Here is a 17,851-nt window from a genome sequence, read left to right on the forward strand (position 1 = left end):
AAATACATGTAAATAATCTTATCATTAAAAGTGGTCAATGTAAGAAAAACACATTGTCTATGATTAATGGAAGATTATGTATATATGAAGAATAGTCTTAATGGGGGTTTCTTTCACAATGTTATAAGAGATGGTGTAGACTTTTACTTTCCTAGATCATGATTCCATTATAAATGTTGATACTTCAAAATTCCCTTATAATTGTTCTTTATAATATTTTTGATGGTCATTTGGTATGAGTGGATGTAGTAATGTCTCTTTTGTCATTTTATTCTATCTTTAATAAATAACTTGCTAGTGAGACATGAACAAATAAACAAGCACTTCATAACTAATGGTGTTCATCCTTCCATATGATTTTTTAATACATTTGTTTCATCTAGTCTTAGTTCATATTTTCAAGTGGCCCTTCCAAATTACTTATTATTAACTATATTAGTGCTTATGTTGCATTTAAAATGTCACATACAAAATAGTAGGAATAAAGGATATGCACTATAGGAACATCATGAATTATCTTAAATTTTTTAGTATTTGATGAAGGATATGCACTATATTAACATTGAGGATATTCCTACTTATACTATGTTTGATGTATGAATGATTTACTATCAAATTATCACAATGATCATCTATAGATAGAGGATAAAATATTTACCGATGAAATATAAAGACTACTAAATATTCATAAGTAAATTTAAAAATTTCTCATTAGCATCCTTTTTTTGGAGATCCAAGTGATTTGTTATTCTATTCTATATTTGATCCATTTTTTTCAATCATACTATTTATATTGGGTGATTATCACCCTTATAAACTGTCTGGGGAGCAAACCTAGAAAGGATAGCTCACCCATTGCCTAATTTTTTTATGGATCATTACTATATGTAGTAGCATGTCTATTTTTGTATTTTAAACTGTTGGCATTTTGATGATGTTTTGATTGTCATTGATGGTCACACACTTTTTTGTTGTATGAGTTATGCTCAATTGGTAATTGTTCCAACCAGTATTATATGTTATTGAATGTATAGTCTTTAGACTATCGGTATTTTGCAGAAGAAGGTTTACCGGTCACAGATTGACTAAAGACCCTAAGCGGTATGAAGACCCAAGCGGTATGATGATCCCAAGTGGTTCAAGGATCTCAAGCAGTATGAAGGAACCAAGTGGTAGTTAACTTTTGATCGGAACACTACGTTCTACCAGTCTTCATTTTTTACAACGGGTAATCAGTATATTGTATTAACCAGTATATATCTATGAGAGTCATCAACCGGTATTACTCTATGATGAGTTACCAACCAGTATTACTATAATGTGTGATGAGTTATCATCCACCGACACTTTGGTGATGTATTTGTGTCTAGATGCACTGAACCTGGGAACTTGTAGTCAAATTTTATTGGACCGACATGAAATCAGATTCCTTTATAAGGACATCATGTCTAGGGTTTGTATATGTGAGGGTTTTGCATGTGTGAGATATAGAAAAGAGAAGGTTATGTGTGATCATTAAAGAGAAGATTAGGTCTATGTGAAGAGATAGAGTGTGGAGATATTGAAGACTGAAGTAATGCTGAAATGCATTAACAAGGAGCTTTCAAGGATCTAATTAAGTAGATTGTGCTATTAGCTAGATCATTCACTTATTGATTACTCACATCTTCGACAAGTCTAGAGCCCTTAACCGGGTAGGCTCAGCAAAGCCTTTGTAAATCCTCTAACAAGGTGGTTCACAACTGTGGATCTTAAATCCTCTAAACAGGTAGTCTTTAACAGGACTTATCTCCTAACAGAGATCTAGATTCCTAACAGGATCTGTTCTGGTGAAGAATATTGTATGACCTTAACCGATCTGGTTACTATTCTACAAATAGTTACTTGTGAGTTTCTGCTCATCGTGGTTTTTCCCATTTGGGTATCCACGTCAAATATCTTGTGTTATGGTGATTGTGCTCATGTGGGTGAATGCTTTGTTTGCTATTTGGTTTGCATTTATCTTAACTAGTTTATTAGTGAATCTATTGTACCGATTATCTGCTAAATTGTTGAAGAGTTTTTTTACAGTATTTTTTGGCATACTAATTCACCCCCTCCCCACCCCTCCCCCCCCTCTTAGTATTCATCATAAACAAGACAACAAATTATTTCTCATGAAAATATATGTTGATCTCCTTTCTACCAATCATTGGACTATATTTTTATAAGGAATATTATATGATCTTTGGCAAATGACAAAAAAAAAATATTATGTTCTTTCTTTGCACCAAAAATGAAGTTGATTACTATGTTACTAACTATATTGTTTCTTCTATGGCGAGGTTATGCCTTCAAAACATATGGTGCAAGTGCTATTACATGGATGCTGCAATACTTTAATAAGAAGGCTATCTTTTATGTGTCTTTGAATCAAATGGACAAAATATGAATGTAGCTCTTAAAGAATCAATATGGCCTTGAATATTTATGGAAGAGTTCCATTTGGATACATATGAAAGTACCATATTACTTGAAGTTGCTTTACTCTTTCTAGAGAATATCATTTCTAAAAGATCAAAATGAACATTGAAGATCATGGGCACCTCACTCAAGTGAAAGCATTCTATAATAAAGGCACCTTGAAGATCATGGGCACCTCACTCAAGTGAAAGAATTCTATAATAAAGGCACCTTGAAGATCATGGGCACCTCACTCAAGTGAAAGCATTCTATAATAAATTCACCTTGAAGATCATGGGCACCTCACTCAAATGAAATCATTCTATAATAAAGACACTTTGAAGATCATGAGCACATACTATATATTATAATTTTAGCCATCACTTTGAAATCCTCTATGCAGTGATTGGCTTTGAGGTGATGCCATTAAGGGGGAGTGTGTTGGCAAATGCACACTCCAATGAGATATTGTAGGTGATTGAAGGTTTTGTCATTGATGGCAACCTTACAATCCTATGACATCGGCAAGGCAATTTACCAGCACTGGCAAGGTCAGACTCTACACCGGCACATAGACCACTAGCACCGGCAGTGAAAGGAATCATACTGGCACAGAAGCCAACAAGAATTTTGTTTATAATATATTTTGTTAATTATTCTAAAATCATTGTAAGCCGACTTGGCAAGTTGTAAAATGACTCATATATATAAGAGTTCATTGTAGAACATTGTAGTAATTATAAAAGAAGATGGAAGGAGATTATTAGGCAAAATAAGGCAGACCTATTATGTGAATTATAGGTTAAGGGTTTATGTATAAAGCAGAACTATAAACCGCTACTAGATCTAGCATAGTAGATGCTATTTTGAAGTAGTACAAGACATTGGATTTATATAATCCATTTTGTAAGTCAGTGAGACTTCCCATTTTGTAATTGAGCAGTGAGCTCTAGGCACTTGGCCTTCTTGCATGTGCAGGCCCCTATTGTAGCAGTAATATTCTCTTATTGGCCAGTAAGTGAATATTGTGGGTCACAAATCCTGCCGAGGTTTTTCCCACACCGGGTTTCCTCGTTAAACTATTGTGTTATGGTGTGATTTTCATGTGGTTGTTGTTATCTCTGTTTATTGCATTATTTCTTGTTTACCGGTACACAGTATTAATATGTTTTACATGTTTTAAGTTAAGAAAATCTTTTTATCGGTTAGATACTGATTCACCCCCCCCCCCCCCCCCTCTTAGTATCTGTGGGAATCCTAACAATTGGTATCAGAGCTTGGTCCTCTATTTTCAGAAGCCTAACAGCTTGAGGAAGATCTTGACACTGGTAGAGATGGAAAACCTGATGAAGCAATTAGAAGTAGCTCTCTCAGACTATGATGCAGAAAAATTGAAAAATATCAAACTTGAAGATGTAAAAGCTACACAAGATATTATTCAAGCACTTCAAGAAAATATTACCATTGCAAGAAATAAGAGAAGAGAACTTTGTGAAAAGATGTAAAATGAGAATGATGAAAAGGAAACTCTTAGTGATCTGATAAATAAGCTGAAACAAGAAAACATGACAACAAAGAATGAGATGCATGATATGACTATGAGATTTTGTAAGGAAATTGAAGATAGAAAGAAGATTGAAGAAGATTTTACTAGAAGACTAAGTGATGCTGCAAATGAGAACACAAGACTTAGCTATGAAAATGATTTGTTGAAGACAGATCTAATGCATACACAGAATGACTCTAATGAACTTATGAGACAAAGAAATCTTGGTAAGAGAACTGGATACTGCAAATCAGCACAAAGAAAAATTCAAGAAAAGCTTAGAAGAACTTTGTGACTTGTTGAAGAATCAGAAACCTAATGATGACACTTGTGGACTCGGCTTTGAAGCTAGTGAAAGCTCCAATACTACAAACACGCAGGATCATGGCAAACTAGTAAGACAACCTATTGCTTATAAATTTAATGGCAAATGCTTTAACTATAACAAGTATGGTCATAGAGAAAATCAATGTCACTAATACATTTAGACTAGATTTCTGATTGAGGTTTACGAAGGAGAAGGTATATTGTGGCCAAATTTGATTTTTTTTGAAAAAATGTCCGCATTCGTCGTAATTCCGACGGAAATTTCCCATTTGGTTTCGACGAAGAAGGCATTAGCAATGAGAATTTTCTTTTTTTCAAAAAAGTGCTCGAGTTCGTCGTAATTCCGACGACAGCGGCCATTACAAAATTAAAAAAGAGGCAGGAAATTCATTTGTGAATTGCAATCCCGCATAGGCGTCCGTGGTGAATTCAACCCCCAAGAACATCAAACCCATGTCGAAGGAAATCCCGTGCAGGAGGTAGATTCAAATTGCCCTAGTTTTTAATTTCATGTTGCAAAAAATATACATGTGGTGGTTAATTGTCCTAGTTTAATCTTGTAAAACCATAGAACTGTGATTGAGGAGTGAGCATTCAATTTTGTAGAAATAATCCCTTCCTCCCGTATACGCGCGTATTGATTGTTCACATGAGATCACATCTCTTTGCGGCATCGTATCAAACAATTCACGAGCCTTATCCATGTTTCCACATTTTGCATTCATGTCAAGCAGGGGATTTGCAAGTACAACACCTAACAAAATTTCTCTATCTGTTATGCTTTGATGGATGTCCATACCCTGTTCCAAAGCTCCCATTTTTGCATAGGCAGGGAGGATGATGGCAAAGGTTGTGGAATTTTTCTTTATGCCTTCCAATTTCATTTGCTTGAAAGTGTCTAAACCCTTTTCGACAAATCCATTTTGTGCATTTCCAGCAATCGTTGCAGTCCACGAGACAACATTTCTTTCAGGCATTTTATCAAACATTTCACGTGCCTTGTCTATGCTTCCACATTTTGCATACATGTCTACCAGGGCAGTTACAACTACAACATCTAACAAAATTTCTCTATCCTTTATGCTTCGATGAATGTCCATACCCTGTTCCAAATCTCCCATTTTGGCACAGGTGGGGAGGATAGTAGCAATGGTCGTGGAATTTGGCTTTACACCTGTCAATTGCATTTGCTTGAAAGTCTCTAAAGCCTTCTCAACAAATCCATTTTGTGCAATTGCAACTACATTTGACAAAATTCCTCTATATTTTATGCTTTGATGGATGTCCATACCCTATTCCAAAGCTCCCATTTTGGCATAGGTTGGGAGTACGCTGGCAAACGTAACTAAAGAAATGAAATGATCAGCTCCAAAGACATCAAACCACTACTAACAAAACTGAGAGTCTAAAATATGATAGGGAATAGTGTGAGTTGTCCTGAAATAAAATATTTTATTTTCAATTTCAACTAAAACATAATTACTCAGCCATTTAATGCTATTAATAAGTGTTTAATTTATGAAAGAGATAAATGGTTGGCCACAAGTACATGAGTTAGTAAATGCACACAAATAAGTGAATTTGATATTCAAAACTATCTACAATGAATTCAATTCTTGTCCATTAGTCATTTAGTTTGCAATAAGCATCTTTCTTTGTTTTTCTTAATCTTTATTCATAGTGATGTGCATATTTCACATTCTATAATTAGGATATCAATTGCTATGGTTGAACACTAGCATGATGTTTGTGTTGTGGTATAGATGTGTGGATACATAATTATGGGATTGTTATATTATAGAGATCATAAATCTAGATATTGCATATTAGTTCTTGCTCTTCTTGGATTGAGTCTAAAGTTGACATACAGTCATAGAGCCATTATTAGCAGATCTATCCATTTCTAGTAAAGACAATTGAGAAATTCATTTTGATATTGAGAGTTTCTTATCTGTTTACCTATTGATCATTATTAAGCCATAATATTTAGGTCTATTTATCTCTCTTGCAAAAGCTCTATAAGTGTCCTAGATTGTCCCTACTACTCACTCTTCAATGAAATAGTGGAGTTCTAAAGATTTGTTGCACAAGATGGTGTTGAACATATCAACAAGGCTAGCATGGAAGGCATGTTCAAGCTTCCACTTGTACAACTTACAACAAATGATTTGTTGATAGAATAAATTCTTGAAATAGAAATACAATCGAAAGACAAGTAAGTACATACAAACCTCCTCAGTTGAAAGTAAAATCTATGTATAAAAAGAGTACATTGAATCCCAATCCATAAACACAATAGAGATACTGATGGAGACTTAATTGGATGTAGCATGTCGCACCAAAGTTGTTAGAGTATGTTAAGCTAGTACATAATGTTTCCTAAAGCCACATTAGTATTTTACCCAGATCATTATCTACCAAAACTAACTATAGTAATCCTTTTGAGGATTCATTTCATGGTGCTAGATCTTCATTTAGTTCCACTTCTTGTTGGAGAAAAGAACAGTTATTTCTTGAGGTACATGAATATCACATCAACAAAGGACAAGACCCTATCTAGAATATAACAAATTCTACTCCAACAAAAGATCATGGGGGTTTCACTAGGTAGATATTGAATAAGAGATAGACTTCTACTGTTGCATTAAAAGCATTGGCATGTTCTTCATTTATTGATGTAAACTCTCTGTGACGCCACCACAACCAACAAAGGTGTAAAAATTTGTTTGCAATGCATGGATTTTTAGGATTTTCCCTTGAGAAAATAGAATTAAAGTATGGAAGCAGGATCTGCCAGCTCCTGAGGGAATCTTGATGAAAAATAACTATAAAATATTTGGGCGAGCTTATATGCAAAATAAGTAAACTAGAAATCTAAATTCAATAAGATGCTTTGTTCAATGATGATAATTTCTATTTTCTTGCCTGTGAAGAAAGACCATGCCAGACAATATCAACGAACAACAAAATAAGGAGACAATTGCTAGATTGTGGTCTAACTTGAAAATAAAAGGTGATGGAAAATGTTATTGTCTGTGCAAAATTTGTAAGGGGTTAAAGACTAGAAGACTTCTAATCAAAATAGCGAAGAAACATTGTAGGCTGCATGGTCACATTGAAGGTGGACATGATTATCATCCATTGGTAATTTTTTCATTATATCATGGTGACAATTTATATACATAATAAATCATGTGATGATGAGATCATGATCACGGTTTATTTGTTCCTATCAATTTTATATAGGTCGAGCACCCCAGAGCACATGGTATGGATCAACACAACCCTGAGAATATGGTTTTCAAAGTGGACGAACATGGAGATGTGAATATCAAAGCTGAAGATAATGATCCCATGGAAGATGACGATCATGAGCCAAAAAACACAATTGAAGATGATGGTATAAATACATTGATCCATGACTCATTTAGTACTCGCGCAGCTGATCATGATGATGAAGATGACCTTGATGTTGTTCATGATGTCCCTCTACTTAAGAAGGCATTTGAGGCCCTTTACGAAGGCTCGCAGGCAACTCTTCTCTCCGTTGTATTGTTATTGGTGAACTTGAAGGTTATGAATGGTTTATCCAACATAACAATGTCACGTATGTTAGGGTATGTCATATATGTCATAATAAAATGTGAATCATGTTGTACCATTAATATTCTTTATTATAACAAATTATATTTTTTGCTATAGATTGATAGGTGAGTTTTTCTAACCATCAAATATTCTACCTCGCTCATACCGAGAATTATCTGTCGTTATGAAAGATGTTGGAATGGAGTATCAAGCAATAGATGATTATCCCAATGATCATATTATATATCACAAACAACATGAATTTTGAACTGAATGCCCTGAATGTTATATCAGTAGATATCGAACAGATCAAATAACAAAAAGGGTTCCTCGAAAGGTTCTTCGCTATATTCCCATTATTCCACGTATGCAATGATTATTCAAGTGCACTAGCTTGGCACAATTTATGGATTACCATGCACGCAATAGAAGTTGAGATGACATTATTCGAATGCCTACGGATGGTTCAGCATTTATGGACATAGAGGAAAAGTGGCCACACTTTAAAGAAGAACCTCGTAATCTCAGGCTTTCATTGGCAGCGGACGGTGTCAATCCATTTGGAGAGATGAGATCTGTTTACTCAGTGTGGCTTGTTTTTGTTATCAACAATAACATTCCTCCATGGATGTCAATAAAGAGGGAGCACATAATGTTGGCAATGATTGTTCTAGGTATTTTATCATTTAAATATAGTCGTCTAAATTTAATTATAAATATTGCAGTAAAATGGTCATAATAATTATGTAATGTTTTTGTTCATTCGATTAGGTAAGTACCAAGTTAAAGACATGAATATATATATCGAGCCTCTTATCGACAAGTTGATGGAGTTATGGAATGGTGTCACTATGTATGACGTCTCTAGACCAATAGGACAAAGACAATTTCAATTCCATGCAATGCTTCTATGGACAATACACGATTCCCCAGGGCTAACACATTTTCATGGTATGTTATAGTGTTTAAGTTGTGCATGAACACTATAATTCAAAAAATTATCATATTTAATCCAATTATACATTATCTTGTAGGTCTTCAAACAAAGGGAAAATTTGCATGTCCTGTTTGTGGTCCAAAGATGAAATCTCGTCATTCAAAAAGTTTACGAAAGCAGGTGTTTGATGAGTATAGACACTTTCTCCACAAAAATCATAAGTATCGAAATACTGAAAAACATCTTTTCAATGGGAAAGAAGAGAATACATCAAAGACACGAAGAATGACACCTCACCTGTGGAAGTTGGAATATAATAGAATTAATCATCAAGGTAATGCCATTCCATCTATTGGTTTGTCATAAAACATCTTTTCTATTTTGTTTTGTTTACTGATGATGTGATTGATGATCATGAAGGTCGTGAAGGCATAAATGACCACCTTCCTAAGGGAATGACAAGTTATCCCTGACAATTTAGTAGGTTGCCCTACTATGAGCAGTTACAAATTGTTCATTTGTTTGATAGTATGCATATTGGAAAGAATATAACAGAGACAGTATGGAAAATATTGGATGGAAGGCGTGACAAAGAAAAAATTGTCAAAATATGTAGTGACATTCAGGATTCCAATCATGCAATGATAAATGTCATTCAATCAAATAGCCATGGAGACCAGATTAATATAAGTGAGCTTCCTTGGTTATTAACGGACCAACAAAGCAATGCTATAAAAGAAGTCATACGAAAAATTCAATTTCCCATAGGATTTGCTACGAACATAAACAATCTCATATCAAAGAAAAGTGAATTTGGGCCAGGGATGAAAACGCATGATTGGCATACCTTCATTAAGGTAATTCATGTTCTTGTGTTTTTAGTATGTATTTAAGTACTACGCGTACGTGTACTTTTCATTATGTTACAAAAAAATAAAAAGATAATTTTATAATTGTTGTTGTACGTTCTACCTCTATCTCTCCCAGACGACTTCGACAATAATGTCAAGCAAGTCATATATGATCTTGGAAAATACATGAGGTAAGTAGTTATATTTGTTTAGTTTGTTGTATAGATATTATATTTGCGATTTGTTTTACTTGTTATGTAATATATTTTTTTGCGTCTTTAATACCTTGTAGGTGGTTGTCATGCAAAGAAACCATAAAGATGATATAAAATATTGGAAGAGAAAAATTCCTCATTTAATGTGTGAAATGCAAAAGTGTCTACCTCCAGCTTTTTTCAATGCATAAGAACACTACCTCATACACCAAGTTGAGGAGATTGAATTGTGTGGACCTATACACACTAGGTCAATGTGGATGCTTGAGAGGCACTTGAAATTTTTGAAGGCTTTGGTTTGACAAAGAGCACATCCTGAGGGTTCTATGGTGGAGGGAAATATGGTATACTAGACTATGGTGTACATTTCTGAATATCTTCCTAAGTTTACAGTAAAGATCCATGTGGATCGCATTTGGGATCCCAACACCATTAACAAATTTGAAGGGGATTACTTGATGGGGAAAGGTAGATTGAGGAAAGTGAGAGGTAATTATAAGATGTTATTGTATTTAATTAATTCTTAATCTTAAAAATAAATCAATTTGTAAGACTTCTATTTATTTTTTGTACAGTTGGTCAAGAGTGGGATGCACTACATTTGTATATTGCAAACAATCTTGATTGGATGACGGTATGGATTGAACGTTGTCAACGTTCTGAATGCATGTTAACATGGGAAGGTGTGGCTTCATTGGTTAGTGAAGCACATCATAATGGAGATTCCAATGTTACGCAAAGGGAAATTGATTTAGCATATGGTTTAAAAGATAAACAAGTACGTATAAATTTATTAATCACCCATATGTTTATCAACTCACAATGTAATAAATTTTACATGTTTGACATATCGTAGGTCAAACACCACAACACTATGTGCTGCAATGGTCATAAATTTTGCATAAAAAAGTTGGATGACATAAAGAAAACTTGTGATTCTGGCATCACTGCAGTCTTTGAGGTGACAAATATTTCATCGATAAATGACATTCATCCTCAACATTCTCAAAATTGATACTATGGCATTTTGGATGATATACTTGAGTGTGACTTTAATTCCTTCAAATTAGTTTTGTTCGTTGTCAAATGGTACAGGCTACGATTGAATAAAAATGATCCTGATAGAACTATTATTGAACATGATAATGGTTTTATAATGCTAAATACAAGGTCATTTGAACTAGTTGGGGATAAGCCCTATGTTCTTCCAAGCCAATGTGAGCAAGTATTTTACTCAGAGGTTCCACATAAACCGGGTTGGTCATTTGTTGTTAGACATGATCCAAGAGGAAGGCCGATAAAGTATAATGTGATGGAAGAAGAAGATACCGAAGAAGAAGATATCGAAGAAGTAGAAGATGAAGTGGATGATGATCATGATCGACAGTTTCTCAATGACGATGAAGAAGAACAAGAAGAAGAAGAAGAGGATGATGATGATGATGATGACGGTGATGGTGATGGTGATGGTGATGGTGATGGTGATGGTGATGGTGATGGTGATGGTGATGGTGATGATAATGGCGAAGACATTGATGATGATGATGATGATGACGATGATGAGGACGACGATGACAACGACGACGACGATGATGATGATGATGATGATGATGATGATGATGATGATGATGATGATGATGATGATGATGATGATGATGATGATGATGATGATGATGATGATGATGATGATGATGATGATGATGATGATGGCGATTGTTTATTACCTATGTGATGGATGGTGATTTATGATACATATGTGATGGATTACATGTTTATGATGACATGTGATATGTGATGCTAATTGTGATGCTCAATTACATATATGATGACACATCATGTGATGCTTCTGATGCTTATGATACATACTTATTTATTGTTTATCAACTTACAAATATAGTAATGCTTATGATGCTCAATTGATGGTGTTGATTTCAGGTATAGTCCCTTTGTGATGTTGTCACCCTTGGTGGGAACAAGTCATTGACTACAGACATCGTCAACCATTTAGTTGAAGATCCTGCATAGTCTACATAAAGTAAAGGTAAGGAATTAAAAAATTTACAATGATTTTGATGACAACGTCTTTTTATTATTTAATACTCTTTTTGTCTACAAAGTTCATGTTGTTCATGTTGTGTACTATGTAATTTCGCTAACGTTTTTTATATTTTTTCTTTTTCACAGGCCGACATGGATCCATCACATATCACAGACAGAGATGTAGCTTGCGACACTTCTACCGAGCAGGTAAACCTCATTGTAATTGTACAAATTAGATAGAAGCAAACTGTTACTTTATTATGTTCTTTTTTTACTGATTTATACTAATTTTGTAATTGTTAATGATATTCTTGACATAGATGGATGTTCAGGGAAAGGGAAAGGGAGTTGCAGTACTTGAGCACCTTTCTATGGATGTGGAATCATTAGGGTTAAGCAATGATGACCCTGAAGATCCCATAGACCTTGTGAAATTCTTTAAAATGCCTCTTATAAAAATTAGAAAAGAGATTGTTGCTTTGGCAGCCATGCATCCTACCACTGATGAGATATGACAGAGGGTGGAATTATTGTTTAAGACAACACAGAACTTGCAAGTAAGGAGTAATGAAAGCTTTAATTATAATAAAAGTTCAATAATGGTTTATATTTTATTCTCTTTTATGTCATTAACTAAAATATGTACGTATTATTTTTACAGCAATTTATCCGCCCTCATGAAAGTCGTTCCCATGATCAGGGTGTTGCAGGATCTTTAGGTGATGATGATTTTCTTGTATTATCACTTGCTTGGCTTATCACTCTGAGTACCCAAAACACATCATACTTGATACGGTCAATTTTCAAAATAAAGGTTCATCCTTGTTTACAATTCTTGTACTTTTCATATATTTAATGTTTGATATATTTAATGTATTATTCTTTAGGTGTTGTCAATGTTACTGTGCAAATGCCGCCACCACCTCAACAAGAGTTCACCCTCACATGTATTATTGACTGCAATGTTGGCAACACGTAGCATGCAGACATCCTCTAGTGCACATCATATTGGCCCGCCCACTATTGGTAGATCCCTCTTTTGCTCTATCTTCTGTCATGTGTTTATTTACCTTCAAGCGTTCTTCCTTGAATTCTAATGCCATTTCATAGTGGATTCATTTTTTGTAGGAGGAGATGCACATGAGTATGTGCCAGAGGTGACTACTACTGATAACATACCATCATTTCCTGGATCTTCTCGTATTGCTAGTACGGGAACGTTGCAGGCCACATTGGTGGTGAGTGATGAAGAAATGCTTCCCTTAAAGATACAAAAGGTTCCAAGTACTTTAAAATTATTATTATATATACTTTAATTGTAATTTACTTTATGATCACTCGTTTTGGACTAATGATCCCATGAATTTTTTGCGAGCAATGATATTTTCTATAAACATCTTAGTGACATTACATTGCAGATATTTGGGCCCACCATACATAAAAGGTGGTACATCATATGTGAACTAACCCTTATCCACTTTTGATTTCATATCATTGCTAGAATAGTTTTCCTTTGATCCATTTCTTGAAGTATAATAAATGTAGATTCGGTTCATTTCTTAATCTAACAAGTTTGTTTTTGCTTTAAAAGGTGGAATGACCAAGAAAAAAGGTTAAAAGATGAATTGACAAACCAAATGGTTGAGTGGCTTGGAAATGACACCTTTGACAAAACCAAGCTCCTTGAAAAAGCTGGCACATATCTAAAGTATGTGAGGGACCAATACAGGACCCATTTGGAGAGGAACCTAAAGTACGAGCGTCCCCCCATGATTCCAGAGAGGGAGTGGAAGGACCTGATATTGGATGCCAAGGAGAGAATTGAAAGGAAAAAAGGAAATACACCACTAGATGCTAGAAGAAGGTACGGGATACTAGTAAGAATGTAATTATGTACTAATTAATTACTCTTTATATTTATATAATCTAACATATTTCAAACTTTTTATAGACTGAGCGACACATCAAAGGCAACCAAGGCAAGGCAAGAAAAGCACAAGCAATACAAACTCAGCTCTGGTGGTTACATGAAACTTGTTGCACGAATTGTAAGTATCTCATATAAACGAAATATTGCATCAATATATTAATAAATTGCAAACATTTTTTTTTTATCAAACAATGCAAGCAAAATTCATGGTACCAAGCAAAAATGCAGGGCTCTAAATTCAATAGAGCGCCCACAAAACATGACAAGAGAATTGCCTACCAGCAAGGCTATTCAGTCGTGGCTAATTAACTACGAGAATTGAGTGGGCATACACAACATTCGAGTGCATCTATCACACAGGTAAATATGGTAAATGGAAGTTGTTTCAAATTGAATACTTTACCAATAATCTAATTGATGTTGAGTTCCAACATAAAGTGACTATATTTGTTTTAAATAAGCAAGCAATGATAACAATGTGCATGTCATTGGAATGCAGCCTGCTAATTGTGAAACACAACCTGCACATGAAGGTCTGGATGTGCACCCCAGTAGTGGAGGTATTCATTTTCTATTCAAATTTATTTATTTAGCTATTAATACAAGTATATATATCTTAATTTGTAATTAGAGTAGTAATTAATGTAACCTTTTTTGTTAATATTTTAAAGCATGTAGTCGGTGGTGAGCAAGTGGAGCATGATCTAGGTACACAACCTCAAGAACGTGATGTTCCCCACTCAAGTAAAGAGGACCACTATTATTGCTTTAAACAAATATAACTGAAATTGGTGTTCAACATTAATGTAACCTTTAGTATTTCAACTCTAGATGATCTAGAGGGTGTTCAGCATGTTGAGGTTGAGGCTACACAAAATGATGTGGCCCCATCAGGTAAAGAGCACAACAATTATGTTCTCTAAATTAATGAAATACTTGTAACAATAATAAATAAAAAAATTGAATTTAACCCATTTCTTTGTTATTGCAAAGGACCCCCCTTCGCTTCAGTGTCCTTGTCCTCAGTATAGGACTAGGCATACATTGAGATCACGAGCAGTTGGCAGAACATCTGCAGAGGGGGGAAATGATGAAGAAATCGATGTTCCACTTAGTCTTTTCATAGATTCAAAGAAAAAACAAAGAAAGAAATGATTGTAATCTAACTAATTTGATAATGACTGATTTTTATGTGTTAGTGAATGTAATTATGTGCTAATTAATAGTTATGGATGATATGTGTTAATTAATATTGATGAATGTTGCGTGTTAATTAATGTTAATCAATGTTATGTGTTAATGAACGTTATGTGATATTAATGAATGAATGCTACATTTTATTAATGGTAGAAAGAATTAATGAATGAATGTTATAAGATGTTAATGGGGAATTTAGAGTGATGTTAAGGGGGGGGGAGAGGCCAAATGAGCTTCCACCTTCACGTGGTTGGCCCTGTTAAGTAGAGAATATTAAACTATTCTCAAAACCAAGTGAAGCTCAACAAGGTAACACACTTTTCAATATTTCATTATGTTGCACAGTTAATCTTATTGAATCTTAATTGCAGGGTGCAAGTGGAGCCAACATGAACAACAACACCACAAGTTGCTGGGTATAATGAACTCCCATATTGTCTTGTATGTACACGAACAATATGAGTTGCTTCTAGTGTTGATATCCAAGGTAGGACTGTAAAAGTTATGAATATGCCTCATCCTTGTAAGTTTTTTTATTACTTGTAAGTAATGAATATGCCTCATCCTTGTAAGTTTTTTTATTACTTGTAAGTCATGAATATTGCTCTTTAGTTGATTAAAATTAAATGAAAATCTTTAATGAATACACAAAACTATATACATATGCAGGCGCACCATGGTTGAGATGGTCCAACTCCCTAGTCTCACTCTACGACTAAGCTCATGCCATATCTAAATCAAAGACATCTCAAATACATGGTCGGTGGAAAGCTACAAAATGCCATTTTCATACATAAGCAAGACATACACAATTGGGCAAAATCACCAAGAAAACGGTAAAAAGTGTGTTTGAGATTGTATCATGGATGCTTTTAAGGATTGTATCATGGATGCTTTTAAGGATTGTATCATGGATGCAAAAAATCTCTTCATTAATCCTTGACTCGTGATTGCTATAATACTTCTTTATATTTCTCATGTCATTTGTTGCACTTCTTCACTATTTTGGACTGAGTTTCAACTATGAATTTGCCTTGACTTATGACTGTACCTAGCTTTGTCCTATCTTTGTAAGCTTCCTCTTTGAATCGTGGTTGTAGCTTTGATAATACCTTTTTAATGTTGCACTATTTGTAAGGAGGACAACTCCTAATGCATGTTGCAAATTGTGTTCTAGTGACTGAGACTAACCTAATGCATCTTAGAATGGCATAAATTGCCAGGATGGAGATAAAGCAGATGAGTTCAAGATTGTTGTTGTAGAAATTATTCAATTTTTGTGCTTGAAATTTATGTATATACACTATTTATAGTCTAATCTATATTTCCTACTCAGCTACTCCTATTGCTTTAAAATGAAATGTGAACTGATGAATTGTATTCTATAGATGACCAGTGCCTTTCTTTGCTATTCAATTGAAATAACCCTAAATTACCCAAATGAAACCAGTAAAATATTTGAAAGCATACCAAAAGACAACACAAATTTTAGGCTCAAAGTTAATGGTCTGTATATTTATATTCAATTTGGAAAATCTTACAAAACTTAGATAGTTTTCTGTGAAACACTAGAAAAAATGCAGATAAATTTCTGCAGAGTTTCTTTACAAATTCTTGTGATCATTTTTCCTCTATCCTGGTATCCATTTATAACATTATGGATGCATACAAGCTTCAGACATCCCTAAGGAAAATTATTTACAACCATAGCTTCTTTCAAGAAGTAGTTACAAGTCTTTTTATGTCTCAACGGCCTTTTCAGTTGGTAACTCTTCTGCAACATCTTCTAACTGTCCTGGAGCATCTTCCAACTGTTCTGGAGCATCTTCCTCTTACATCGCATATCTTTTGGTCCACTCTTGGAACACATCATCAGTAGGCCATAAGTAGCCAACAATCTTTTTCTCTAACTTAAGTAACCTTTTCCAAGAGTTTCTTATTTTCCTCACCTCTGATTCCAAAAAATCGTAATGTGATTTTATCTTTTCTATCTCCTCAATTGTTTTAACAAACAGAGAGGTGTCATCTTTGTTAATAATTTCATTTACCCTCAAAGACAAATTAGCTCCCAGCTCATCAAGCCATACCTATTTGTCCTTCAACTGATTTTGGCTGACAAAACCCCCAAGAAATAATTCAAATTTATGCTCAGTATATTCTTTCATGTACAAGTTAGCTTTCCTCTCTACATTGGCTCTTCCTTCTACTAACTTGGTCAAACCTTTTGCCAACTAACATGTGGATTTGATAGTTACATCAGATCCTAATTCATCATAGGATGCACACATAAGTTCTAAATCCACTTCTCTTGGCATCCACTTATTCAAAATAGGCTCTAAAATAGCCTTGTCCTCATTTAACTCACATAGAGTTTCTAAAATTCTTTTCATATTAGTGTGCATCGTGGGGGCCTCTATTGTATCAGCAAAACTCAAAATGGTGGCCTTTACCTTCTCTTCATACTTACTTGCAAACAAGGCTTGATCCTGTTTCATTTTTTCCAACTCATGTTGAAAAGTCTCAGCTAGTTGAAAACCAGAAGGCATAGGAGAAGGGGGGAATTCTATAATAGGACTAGTAGGTGGAGGTCTTGCTGGAGAAGAAGAGATCACTAGGGTAGAGGACTCACCTCCTTGGTGTTGTCCTACCAACTAACTATGAAGTCTAGCAATAATAGTATCCCTGTTGGCTACCTCCTTTTTGGCTTCATTATAAGCATTTAAAATTGTCTCCAACTTGACTTGGAGATCATCTTTTTCCTTTGCTTCTTTCTCTACTACT

This window comes from Cryptomeria japonica, chromosome 10 (assembly GCF_030272615.1).
Source record: "Cryptomeria japonica chromosome 10, Sugi_1.0, whole genome shotgun sequence".
Lineage (NCBI taxonomy): Eukaryota > Viridiplantae > Streptophyta > Pinopsida > Cupressales > Cupressaceae > Cryptomeria > Cryptomeria japonica.